The following is a 13,758-nucleotide window of genomic DNA, read 5'->3' as shown; positions in this document are numbered from 1 at the left end:
AGTAAGGAACAAGACAGCTTTGTTCAGTCTGTTCCAACTGATAATAAAATATACTGCACATTAAGAACCCCAGTTATTGTGTCCTGTGAGGCTAAGTATTTCCCGGGCTACAATAATATCCAGCCTGGTGATTCAGAGCCGGGTTTTAATATGTAGATCCTCCAAACATGCCCAAAGAGCTGCATCTCTGCTCCCAAGACGCCTGTTAAGAGTGCACAGGTGATGAGAAGGATTCAGCCACACACGACAAATCCCTGCTGACCCCCCTTTTCTCCCCCCTCCTCAGCCTGTTGCTGAAGTCCTGGCGTTTTCCTTCATCACAATAGCGGAGGGAGGGCAGGTTGAGATTGCAGGGCGATCCCTCTGCACCAGGCAGTCAGCTCACTCACCCATCCCACCACAATCCAGCGAGCATGTGGCCAAGGGCGTCTACGCCTTGATAAATATGCATCGCAGCCTCGGAGAAGATGTAGTTATTTCCACCGTTTTGTGTGGGAGTGTAAATTTATGTGCGTAATCCCTGTGTACTATATCAGCGCTCCTGGTCAAATCCAGAATGAATATTCACACGGGCGTGCACTCGCACACGGATACAGCCGATCCTCCCCCTTTGTTAAAAGTCAATAAACACAGAGAGGGTGGTATTTAACATCACTGCACTCACTTTGCTGCTGCAGATGATGAAACCCCCGAGCAGAGTCTGCATGGTCCGGGTCAAGCGTCGGCAAACTGCAAACCCGCTGCAGATTTTGTGAATTTGTTTTATCCTCACAAGCAGAATGTGTTTTTTTTTCTTTTTCTAGAGCAATTAACCATGTAGTTGTCTCTTTTGTTGGAAGAAAAAAAAATGGTTACATAGTTTACAGTTCAGGTCAGAGGTTTACACAAATTTAGCAATAATAGCAGCAGTTTTGCTGTGTTTTTTTTTAAACGGTGATGAACTAGTTCACTGTTTTCTATGTGTTTCCCATAAGACTAGGCTATACCATTTCTTAAAGTAACTATAATGCTATATAAAACTGTGAACTCTTTTCCAGGACACTATTTACTCCACCAGCTTTAACATTTCACTCAGGAAATATACTTGGTGTATTAAAGGAAGTTTGTTCATTCAGCTGGACAATTTTTGTTCATTCATCTGGACAATTAAGATGCTTGGAAGCCACACGACTACATTTGCAAGTGTACATTTTGTTGCAGTGATCATCATCATACAGTAGTGTGTGGATCTGCAATGGCTCAGCATGCAAAGATGTTTTGGATAAAGTTATGCTTCAAAAAGGTAACAGATGAGTAAGTTTGGTGGAGGAGAACTTGATTTGTCCTGGTTTGGGATGGCAGCGGGGCCTTGGGTGTAAGGGATTGGTCCGGTAACCGGCGGGTTGCCAGTTTCAACCCCCACTGTGTCCGTCTCAGTCACTTTGCCGTTGTGTCCTCGGCCAAAACTCTTTGACCGCTGGTGGTGGTCTGTGCATGTTCTGTAAAATCCTCAGTGGTTTGTGTCTGGCTGGTTCATTGTTTCCTTCATAGTGGCCGGGAGGACAAAGAAACTGGGTCTGGTTAAATCAATATGAAAATCCAATGTAGCTCTTTAACTAAAAGACATTTTTACTTATTTTTGGTGCTTATTGCTGGCAATATGTTTTGTCAGGAACAATCCCATCACCTTAGAGCTGGACAACATTTAAGCAAATGAAAATCTAAACAAACTAGTGTCATTTACACCGTTAAACACCCTCTATGACTACAGATTATGCGATGGAAGACGTAGGAAGGTAATTCAACAGAAAATGAGTCCATCAAAACCTGACTCAAGGAGGTCCCTTAGCTGATTGTCATTGAATTAGAGGCTGGATTTGTGGAAAATTTCTAATGTGATTCTCCTGGGTGTAAATCAGAGAAAATCATCTCTGTGAAAACGTCTGCAGCTGCTGTCAGACGTTCCTCCAGGAGTTGTTTCAATATTCACTGTATCTAAAGCATCTCTGGGGTTTGTGCTTAGATGAGATCATCATCGCTTTCTTCACAATAACGCCTTCATGTGTATTTGTTAAATGTTTTTCATAAATAAATGATCTTTACTGGTCAAAAAGTTGCACTTAATGATCTCTAATTCAGAAAAAAAGTCATCTATACCAGGAAAAACAACCAAATTCATCTGAAAATAAATCGAATAAAATTAATTCATATAAATCCAACTCCTTCTAGTTAGATTGAACCATGTTACGAGATACAGGATTGAATCCTAGTGATGCAGATGTATTCAGCGGATCATATGTTCATTTTGTGAAAGAATACCAGTCCATCACCTTACCCTGAAAAGAACACGGTGACAGTAGAAAGGAACAACTCTCTTTTAACAGGATGAATTCTCCAGCTGATCCTGGCTCTGCATGAGCAGCGTCTACACCACACGATTGAGAGCAGAGGTGCTTTTTGATATGAGCCATTTCTCCAGGGCAGCTTGAGAAAATGGAACGAGGACCAGGTAAAAAACAAAAAGTGTTTAAATTGTGCCCTAAACACAAGGGGCCAGGAGAACCCACTGTGGTAATAATAAAGCGGGAAACACTAAATTAGTGGAAACGGTAACAGAAGAAAATGTAGTGCTCACAAGAGTCTTCACGCTTAAACTAAAGTTTTCTGCATGGCAGTGTCTTTCACCAATATCTACTACGTAGTTTAACATCAACAGTGTCTTCACATGCAACTCATATTATGTGCAATAATGAAGTTTTGTACAATTGCAGATGCTGAATATTAAACCTGCTGGCAAACTGAAAGATTATCTGAAAGATTCAGCATATTACATTTCTGGAATAATTCTTACATCCACATACAGAATGTGAAATTGTAAAACTTAAAAAAATAAAATAAAATTCAGTCCTCATCCAAGTAAACAACTGATGGGTTGTTTTAACATAAGATTTTTCCAGCGTTTCAGAGTTCTGCCTCTTTATTGATGCAGCGACAAACTGTTTTCATTTTTTCATTTTTTTTCTTTGCAGATGTCCCTGAGCACATGCATGCGTTACCACTCAATAAGGCTGCAGCCATTCAGAAATAAGCTTGCAGAGTGATTCACTGTGTGCAGAGTTTGTTCGATTATCTATGCTGTGGCTGAGAGAAAACTCCTCCTGTTTGCTCTGAGTTTAATATCAAGCAGAAACCTCATGAGGTGAGACATTCACCACCAGACTCCAGCGATTAGAAAACGTCTCAAAGAGCTTCACATGAACTCATCACGTGCATGAGTCTCATAATAACGTTCCTTGTTTTATGAGCATTTCAATTAGGTGGAGTGATAATGCATGCAACATGAAGTACAACTAAAGTTTTCTGGGGGTGGGGGAGTGTACAGGCTTGTATTGATTGTATATTTTCTCACATACACAGTCATAAATTATGGATACCAGGTAAAATACATGTAAGTAATTGGAAGTGCCCTGTATGTAAGCACTTCAATTAATATTTATGTTAAATTAATTTGTTTAATTGTATTAAATAATATTAGCTCCAATCTGACTTTTAACCATAGCCTGAGGTTATCCTCTTCAAAAAAACAGTTTTAATGTTTATTTTGTATTTTTTTGAGAGTTACGTCCGTCTTCATTTGATCAACTTGGTAATATGAACCAGTACTGCTGGCACCAAAACAAACCCCAACATGATGCTACCACCACCTTCCTTTTACGCAGCGTCCTTACGTTTTGGACCCTTAACTTGACAGACTGTCTACAGACATGTAAATAACTGTGCAATATTAAAAACATATTCATAGCCCTGACAGATTTAGATTCAAGAAGTTTGTTTCTGTAAAAGGAGAGTTTAATCCCATTTACACAAAACAAGAACTGCTGGCTGAAAATGAGACATTTTCAATAACAAATTAACCTTTATTGAATTTATTTAATCTATCTTCACTGGCATTACAGCAGGATTTACCATGTTTATCTCTGGTAACTTTATCTCTTATCTTTATTTATGATGAGGAATCATTCAAATAAGGTTATTTTTTTACCCCTCTACACAAGAGCAGAGCAACTGTGTTAATTATTCCTGAATATTCACAAATACATTTTTTTTCTCACCGTCTGAAATTAAATCAGACAAAACTTCTATTACTTTAGATCATTTAAAATTATGTCTGTTTACTAAATGCCACAGTAACCTAAGAATTGCATAAATCTACTTTTTTTTAATGTCTTGTTTTTTAAAGACCGAATCAAAATTCATTTTCAGAGTGAATCAGTAAGGCGAAACCAGTTACCTGCAACATGTGCTCCCTTTTGTTATGCCCAGTCATTCAAGTCCTTTAAGACTTTTCGGTCGATTCTCATGAATCATTATGATTCATGGGACTCCAGACTCAGCCACTCTGGGAACATGTAGGCTTCAGGTGGACTATTTGAAATAAGCTCAGACTATTCCATTCACTGCTGGCAAATTTGACCAAATGGCCCCTTTTAGGCTTCTTTGCTCAGGCAGAGAGCTGTTAATAAAAGGATGGATTCGTGCAGGTTAAAAGTGTCATAATCTTATTGGAGATTTCACACCACCTGTCAGACCTGGTGAGCGTCAAAGGCTGAAATTTCAGCATTTAACATTCTGCTCTCACCGTGTTACAGCGGCGGGCGTCTCTGTTGGAGTTACTTTCTTTGGATGCACTAAGACTAAGAACGTACCGCTTCTCCAGATCTGATCTAGAGAAAATAATGATTAAAAAAAAATACTTTTACTAAATTATGTATGACGAGGTTGTTAAAATACCACTGTTGCCTGGCTTTATTTTCTTTAAAAACAAGAAACAAAGTGAGACAGCTTGAAGATGGGTTTTTTTTTATGTTGCTTCAAAATCCCCTCCAAAAAACAAGACAACCATGAATTTTGTTGAAAACCAACTTTTTATTTATGGCAACAAACTTTACTCAGTGGTTCAGCACCGAAACAAAAATACAAGAAAAAGATTGAGATGTTTGAGAAGTAAGACAAAGACACATGAACAGCGTAGTTAAATATCTCCATGTGAGAGAAAAGGAGTTTAAACCTGAGGAGTTTCCAGCTGTTTCACACGGCTGTGCTCTGTGTCAGTGAAGCAGTCCATCAGACACAGGACTGCTAAAATGTCCCCCCATTTCATGGTTTTCCTATCAAACATTATTATTGTATCAATTACTTTTACATTTCTTTACAGCTAAACTACAAACTGCACTTCACATTAATAGTAATAAAAAAACAGCCTGGTCAAGTCTAGTTTCATATATTGACCCTTAAGGTTTAACTGTAGACACTTTGGATTAAAGAGAGAAGGACAATTGTTTTTCTGAAAAGCATTTATTCATTTGCCTTTAGTCTGTTTTTATAATGTGCAAAAGTAAACAATTCAGCAAAGGCAATTAATAACTTAATTAGTAAATTAGATCAAAATGACCTGATTATCAGGAAATGTGAACCAAATGGTCATCAGATTTTGTTATTGCTTATGAACAGCTGACTGCTCAGGTTTTATAAATACAATAGGAGAAAATTTGAAGTTCAGCACCAACGTTCTCAAACAACGTAGCTTTTCATATAAGTAGAAAAAACGCTGACGACTTCTCTCCACTATCCAAGTTTAACAAAAATAATTCAACCTTCCTGTTAAAAGTACTTAATCAGTAAACTCACTAAGTAACACTCAACTATACTACTAAAACAATGAACGAAAACTAAAAATACCATACAAATAGTAAAAGTATAAAATACAACAACCAATAAAAATTAAACAACAAAGTCACAGTTTCAGCATGAACTGTGAATATTTTCAGAAGCCAGGTTTATTTTGAGGAATTTGTAAATTAGTCCAAATTGGCTTTAAAATAATTAAGATTAGTTTGCACCAAAAATGTTTAAGACTAAACAAAGAACAACAATCTTGCTGAAGTATGCTCAAGCAACTTGAAACAAAGAAGTGAAGCTGAAAACTATATTTTGATGAGGAAACGAGTCATTGAAATAATTTCTTTTTTTAAAAATTAGAAATCAATGAATGTTTGGACTTGATTCTTAATCTATTGTTCAGTTCTAAAAGTTATTGGTCAATAGTCTCTCTGTAGGTATTTTAGTCCTTTCATGACTTGTGTTCCAACCATGTGACTTATAACCAGTGGAGTGTTTTCTGATTTCATTGACCAAATACATATTTGGTCAATCAATGCTTAGTGTTGTCAAAAATGAAGTCAATCAGTGCAAATAAAATCCAGTTGCTCCAAATCATTTTAAATTCTGTTAAAAAAAGACAAATTCTCAAAATATATCATTTATGTTTAACATCTGAAATCACTCTGACTAGTACAGCATTTGCCTCATTATAGGCTTGTTTTACTATTTAGTTTGTGGCTGTCAAGTATTTCAGATCATAAAATGGGTTAAAAAAAGGACTATTTTATATAGATATTGCTTAATAAACACATATTTGGCCTTAAATAAACTAGTCATTTAGCTCGGGGACCCCCTGCTACTATTTTTTTCCACTGTTGAATTTAAGGTTATAATTTGGCTTTTCTTTTAACCATTAGAGCTGAATTAGTACATTGTTACAATCAATTTTCACACAAGTAAAAAAACAAAAAACAAAGGTGACTTGTATCCATAAACCACTTCAGATTTTTAGCATTTTAAGCGAGCTGCAGATAACACTTGATGTAAAGATGAAAAAAAAAAAAAGTTCAAAAATGACATCAACCATTTAAATAGATTTTACGATTCAAAATCCTTCAGATGTGTAATTAGAGCTTTTACTTTTTACACACTGATTATTTGTAGAGATGAGACGTACATTTGGAGATTCTGTCAAATTTATGACAGACTTAAAGAAACTGCCTGTTAAAGCATTACACCAAGTCAAAAAGCTCCAATCTAATTTGATTTTCTCTTGAAACATCTGTATTGATGACAGAGACTGAAGTGATATTTTAAGAAATGTGGATTTGATCTCCGTTTCCATGGTGTCTCTATGGAAATCATTAGCACACGTCCTGTACCTAACAAAGAAAGCGTAAAAGACTTGTATAATCAATTTTCTTTTTCCAGTGAGCAACTTAATTGTGTTTGTAGATAATACAGGGAGTTATAGATAGACGAGGCAGGTAAATATATGGCTATGAATATGTTTATATCAAGTTTGATATTAAATTTGAATATTGCGCATGCCATCGGAGCTATTGTGCGACAGAGCTGCAGCAAAATGACTTATTTTGTCTTGGTTTCACTGGAAGCCATTACATCTCAATCATACAGCGAGACCACAGGAAATGGTTTCCATTCTGCGTCAACTCTTTGGCGGCTCTTTTATAATGAAGCATCATTATGCAACATGTTATTGTTGTAGAATGGAGACAGAGTGCCAAGTTGACCCAACATTATATGATGACGCTACAAAATTAGCCTGCAGAACATTAACAATTGTTCCTAAGCTAGCAGGAAGTCTGGCTTTGTTTCAGTTTACCTTCAGCAGGTTCAGCAGTCTGTACCGCTACACCTCAACGTCTCAGTGGATCGCTGTACCTGCTCTCTCTTTACCTGTCCAAAAAGCTTTAAATATATAAAGTAAAGATAGTGTGGTTGCCACGTCTCATTTTATTTTTATATGTTTGGTATTCTTCTTTTACTTTTCACTGACAGTGAAAAGTAACTCTCTTCTCAAGTAAAAGAATCAAAGCAACAGTCCATATATGTTTTTGATGAGGAAATGACACATCAATCAATCAATCAATCAATCAATCAATCAAGTTTATCTTCTATATAGCACATTTCAGCAACAAGGCTTTACATCACAAAAACACAAAAATACAGTCATAAAAAAACAACATACAGTTGAGAAAACCATTAACAAACATTACATTTTGATGTGCGCCATCATCAAAATAAACAATACACATCAACTATGTTGGTCGATGTTTCATTTATTATTAATCAAAGGCAGCTCTAAACAGGTGGGGGTTTTAGCCTTGTTTTACAGGAGCTCAGTGTTTCAGCTGTTTTACAGTTTTCTGGATATTTGTTCCAGATTTGAGGTGCATAGAAGCTGAATGCTGCTTCTCCATGTTTGGTTCTGGTTCTGAGGACGCAGAGCAGAACCAGAAGACCTGAGAGGTATGGGAGGTTGATGCAAACACAGCAGATATTTTATGTCTTGTGCTAAGCCATTCAGTGATTCATAAACTAACAGCAGTATTATAAAATCTCTTCTTTTTTGTTTTGTTTAGTAAATTACAATTTTAAATATTGATATTTTTTAGGTGACAACCTATGAAGAACATGTCAGAGTCTTGTCGGCCTGTAGGTCACGAGCAGCAGGTTAGCTTTATGCCTCAGAGCAGCTCTTCTCTCAAGACTCCGGTTATGACTGTGGCATGTGCACCTTTTTCTACCACACGTTTTCCTTCCACTCAATCTTCCATAAATGTGGATAGATGCAGCACAGCCAGCTTCTTTAGCAATGACCTTTTGAGATTTACGACTGTCTGTTGGACAAATGTCAAGCACCAGGCTTTCCCATAATTGTTTAGGTCATACCAAAACATTGCTATGTCAAAAATGTTTTTTTTTTTTTGGTCCTAAATTCTGGGTCTTTATTCCCTTTTACAGCTAAGATAACCAGAATTAAAAGGGGGAAAATGTCATCCTGTGTGTAATAAATCTACGCAGCACGTGACGTTCACCTTTTGAATACAATTACCGAAATAAACCCAACTTTTCGATTATTTCCTAATTCACCGACATGCGCCTGTACTGCGTCCAATTCGGTTCGCATTGTAAGTGAGCGGCCCCATCACCCAGCACTGGCAAACACGAGTAGCCTATTCATTATTCATGTCATTGCAGTTGCCCTGTTATGATACAGTCCTGTTTGGAGTGGGCTACCTGATTTGTTCAGCGCGTCCGTCAAAGCAGTGCGTGGCCCTGCGTCGGCTGGCTGTGCGCGCTCATAGGTCGGGCAAAGAAGAACCACAGGAGGAGGAGGGGTGGAGAGTCAGCACAGTGCGCGCCTACGAGACTGCGCGTCGCAAAGGAGGGGGAGAGGTCCAGCTGCAAAAGAAGAAGAAAAAAAGAAAAAAAACATAAAAAAGAAAAAGCAGAAAAAAAAATGTGAAAAAGGAAGGAAAACACGGCGTGACAATGGCAACAGCGAGCTTTCAGTGAAGAGAAGAACAGACGCGAGGGGAGGGGGCGCCGCGAAGCAGGAGTTTCAGAGCCGACGGCCGCTTTGCTTGTCCCGAGAAAAGAGGCGACGTCGGGACATGCTGGCGGCTCCGTAGCGCATTTCCTGGAATACGAATCCTTCAGTGGCTGAGCATAATGGAGCGGCGGCGGAGAGGAGAGCCGCACTGTCTCCATCACTGAGAGGCGCGTCCACCTGCTATTACTGGAGGCCCGGGCTGCTGCTGCTGCTGCTGCTGGTGGAGGTGGTGGAGGGGGGGGATATGCAGGGGAAGTGTTTGCATTTCGGGGAAAGACGCATCTTCTGATACTGTCCAGAGCGCCCGAGAAGGATCCCATTGCGACGGGGGAGGAAAAAAAAAACAAAACCGCGGAAACGGGGAGGAAAAACGCACAGCCACTCCGGAGGTAGGCACGCAAACGGTTTTTATGCTGCTATTCAACATGCACTGTGTGGCTGAACGGGGGAGCGAGCTCTATTAGGTATGCACATGACAAAACTCGGTTCACACAAAACCGATTTATATCCCCGAGATTTATTTTTTTTGTTTTGCTTTGATGGGGCATATTTGCTGCTGTGACGGGAGAGAACGCCATGCATGGGGTGTAGAGTAAGCAGCCCTACCTCTTTTGGGACAGCTGCCGTGAGCCTACATTCATCCGTCTCTGCTCCATCGATTAGCCATTCCCTGCGAAAAATACCCCCGCTTACCTAAAGCTCAAGCCCCCACCTATTCTCGGTGGGTTCGGAAATCCAGCATAAATACGGATGCCACGTGTGGCCGTTTAAATGTGAGGCAGGTATGATGCTCCGTGTGCATGTTTTGGAGACAAACAGTGGCCTGTGGACGTCATTTTGAATCAACGTTATGCATCCCGAGCGTTGCTGCCCCAGTATGAATTACGGAATGGATAATTCCAGATTCCACACTAATAAATGATTCATAAATGGGGTACTGGGACCTAATAGGGTAACACATCTTACAGACAGGCTCCTCCAATTGATCAATTAATAAACAGCGTATTTCTTTGTTTTTAAAAAAAAAAAAAAAATTATATATATTTTTAAATAGGAGCGCTGGCCTTAATGTAAGCATGGCAGAGCTCACACAGGTGCAGCAGGGCATGTGTGAATGCCTGCACTGTGGGGTCACTGGATCAGTAGCTTAGTGTGTCTGCTCCCCTTTAAGGAGGCTTCATGACAGATGTTTACTGGAAGTCCCAGTCAGGAACACAGCCAGCAGCATTCTAAAAAATAATGAGCCGCAGACCTCAGTAACAGCCTGTCTGCATGGCTCTGTGGAGGTGTAACTTTGCACTAAAGACGATTTTAGTTGCATCACATCTCGCAAGTACAGAAATAAATGTCTGGGTGATTTTTATTCGGCAAATACAAATTTTAAATCAGAACTTTAACTGTGGGTTACTGACTAGGATTGATGTAACTTTTGTTTTGTTTTTTTTATATATCCTCTTCATAACTTTCAAGTTATAGTGCAAGCTTTTTTGTTCCACTGTGGCTACATGATTAAAAGGATAGTTCAGGATTTTTTTGTAAGCTTTTGTTGAAAGGTAACAAGCAATTAAAAACTGTATCTGCAGTAGAGTAGATGATGCTCACGGCACCTTTTAGTTAGAATATATCCAGATTAATTTGTCCTTGAGGTTAAAGCTAATGGCTAATGAGAAGCAGACTTCTATCACCTTAAAACAATTTAGTTTTTGCAGCAAATCTGTATTGGCTATTATTAACAGCTTACAAAGGAACTGATGAAAGGATTTTTGAGATTGGAGGAAGTGCACCACTAATGGTCTTCCTGTGTGAAACACATAATCAGAACAAACATTAAAAGTGTTTCTGTCAGAGTCAAATTAAAAACAACAACAAAAAAAAAATGATGCAATGTAAAAAATCTCTAGAATTTTGTCAATTTAAATGCTATATTTTTGCTTGCTACAGTGCTTTACTTTTATAACAGTGCTACTCTAACTATAAAAATGAACGTGTATCTTTTTAGCACATGTTTTCACAGACAGAGGAAGATTACCGGGGGAGCAAATCACCTTTAATTTTTTGTGTAATTAGTAAGAGCTTTTTTTTTGTAAAAAATATATTTTTTAAAAACTGCCTATTCCAAAGGTGCTGATAGTTCAGTGGTACATAAATAGCTTTTTTGCACAAACTGCAATGAGGTTTTTGAGATATTTTGGCATGCTTTAGGACGGTAGAAGTTGACTGGGTGTTGATTGCTTCCCAATTAGCCATTAGCGTTCAGCTTTAGCCAAACAGTCGGATCTACTGCAAGTAAGATGTTGACTTTTCATAACGAGAGCTGCTCTCATTAGCATTTTGAGTCGATATTCAATTTTTGGTCTTTGAGAACTTTGTGACGATAACAATTTTAGTGGATTCTGGTTTCACTTCAAAAGCTATAACATAATATATAACACAACGATTTAAGAATTGCATAATTATTATTATTTTCTCTCTTTTTGATATGAGTGGGCACTATTTTAAGACTGTGTACATGTAAGGATTTGGAGGCTTTATTGTAACCAGTCCTCAGCATCTTATATTAGCAGTTAGCACAGCTAGGAAAGTTTGTTCTACAAGCATTAATAAAATTATAATCTATATATGTATTCCCCAGAAAATATAGATCCTTACTTTAACTCTCAGTCCAGCATGTCATAGCAGTCAGAGGTTGAGAACTCAAAAGGTACGTTAGGTACTCCTGTCATCCTTCCTGTTATTTGCTGAAAGCCATGAACCACATACATGCCTTTACATGTCTTAGGAAATACATTTTAAATAACTTCTTACATCTCTGTCCTTCCTCTGACTTCATTTCAAACACCTCGCCGATGCTGGAAATGCCAAACTTTGAGTCTTCCTCACTCAATAAAACCATCCGAACTGTGTTGTTATCAGAGCAGCCCAGCAGGGCTTATGGCGCGTTCACTGACTGAAATGAGATCAGATATTTGAGCTTCTGACCTGCCAGTCACCGGTCAGGGCAGATCAAGCTGAAAATTGTCCAATTCCAGTGCATCTCTACATAATAATTTCAAACTGCAGGGGGTTCAGGAGGGGATAATGCCACTGCCCTTTCCTTCCCTAATGTGAAGACAGCAGTGGAAACCAGATGGAAGGCCATGCATTGATTGAGTCAAAGAAAGCCTATAAGGGGGACAAATTGAGTTGACACGTTCATGTGTGGTGTTGTTATCATGTGTGACGGCACAGTGGACCACAGTGCCTGAGGCGGTGTGATGAGTGGAGGGAAGAGCTCCTCCTTGCTCCAGCTTTGTTTTGAGATCATGGATTTAGGAGCGACCATCTCCATCCAAACATATGCATCTCGGTACGTTATGTGCCTCTGAGACAGTTTACTCTTCAAGCCTGATTCCTTTCACTAAAGTACTATTTTCTGTTCTGCGCTATTGGGTGAGAAATTAAGCCCAATGACACATTAAGCCATCCTGGCTTTGTTCCCCTGTAGCAAGGACAGCAACCATAGACTTATTTTCTTCTTTTTTTTTTTGGTGAGGGGAATGTGCTTAAAATGCTGTTGGAGTTGTTGTGTTGCAGCAATAAAAACCAGCAGCCTGTGTACACAGACCCTTATCTCCCCCCTGCCCATGTGTGCTCTGTGGCTACCGCTAACAGCACATCTCTGATCTCGAAGAGAGCTTCAATCATTCTGAGCTGATCCTCATCAGCCGTGCTTTCACTCACAGGCCAGCTTAATATTCATAAGGCAGGATCTTGCTTTTGATTAATATTTTACACACTGTATTTCCGCTTCCCTCTGTGGGGAAAAGATCCCCTGCAGTATCATATGGAAGCTCCAGGTTCAGACTTTTTTTTACCAGGTGACAACATCTCATTAAGCATACAGAAAGGGCTTCCCTCGGCCGCGTGGAGCCCTGCTGTGCTTTATGACTGGTCTGCCACACTTTGCTCGGCTCGCTATATCACTTCAAGCACCTTAGCTCCGTCTCGGTCCTGGCAGAGGCATGCTGGGCCCATCAGGACCGGCTGAATCGTATCGGCGCACAGTTTATGTCAGTTTATGCTGCATGCAGAGGACTGCCGTGTGGATGGTGGCCTCTTGTTTAGGCTGCGAGATGCTAGCTGCAGCCTAGCGGCGGCTGCCTTTCTCTGTGCTACTGCTGCTGCTGCCGAGTTCTGTAATTAAAGGCAGAGGTAAGTCCAGGGGAGAAGGCTGGGCTCTGATTGCTTTTCGTGACGGGGAGGAGGGAGCTGCTGCATGTCCTGAGGGACAGAGGTGCTGCTGAGCTCTCTGCTGTCTGCTCTGCAGGGGAAGGGTTCCAGGAAGATGTTTGCACATACAACGCCTGGCATCGACATTCATACCCGTTGAACTTTGTTGCATTTTATCTCGGCGCACCCGCCAACGTCTATGTGTCTCATTGGATTTTATGCGATAGGCCAACCCAAAGTAGTGCATAATTATGGAAGGAAAAGGATTGCATTTCTAAAAATAGTTTTTACAAATACTAAGCTGAAAACTTGCGGCATGCATATATATA

The 13,758-nt window shown here is 39.5% G+C and overlaps 1 protein-coding gene across 1 annotated transcript in view; it reads left to right on the top strand.

Moving 5' to 3' along the window:
* Positions 1–9,062: 9,062 nt before the first annotated feature.
* Positions 9,063–13,758, top strand: part of nexmifb (neurite extension and migration factor b) — an 88,782-nt gene continuing 84,086 nt past the window's right edge. The window contains exon 1 of the mRNA XM_008420071.2: positions 9,063–9,609. The gene's annotated coding sequence lies outside the window, so the exon portion shown is untranslated. The remainder of the gene's footprint in view (positions 9,610–13,758) is intronic.

This window comes from Poecilia reticulata, linkage group LG10, assembly GCF_000633615.1.
Source record: "Poecilia reticulata strain Guanapo linkage group LG10, Guppy_female_1.0+MT, whole genome shotgun sequence".
NCBI classification, from domain to species: Eukaryota; Metazoa; Chordata; class Actinopteri; order Cyprinodontiformes; family Poeciliidae; genus Poecilia; species Poecilia reticulata.
The sequence above is the reverse complement of the archived record's forward strand: the minus strand, read 5'-3'. Positions and strand labels throughout refer to the sequence as shown.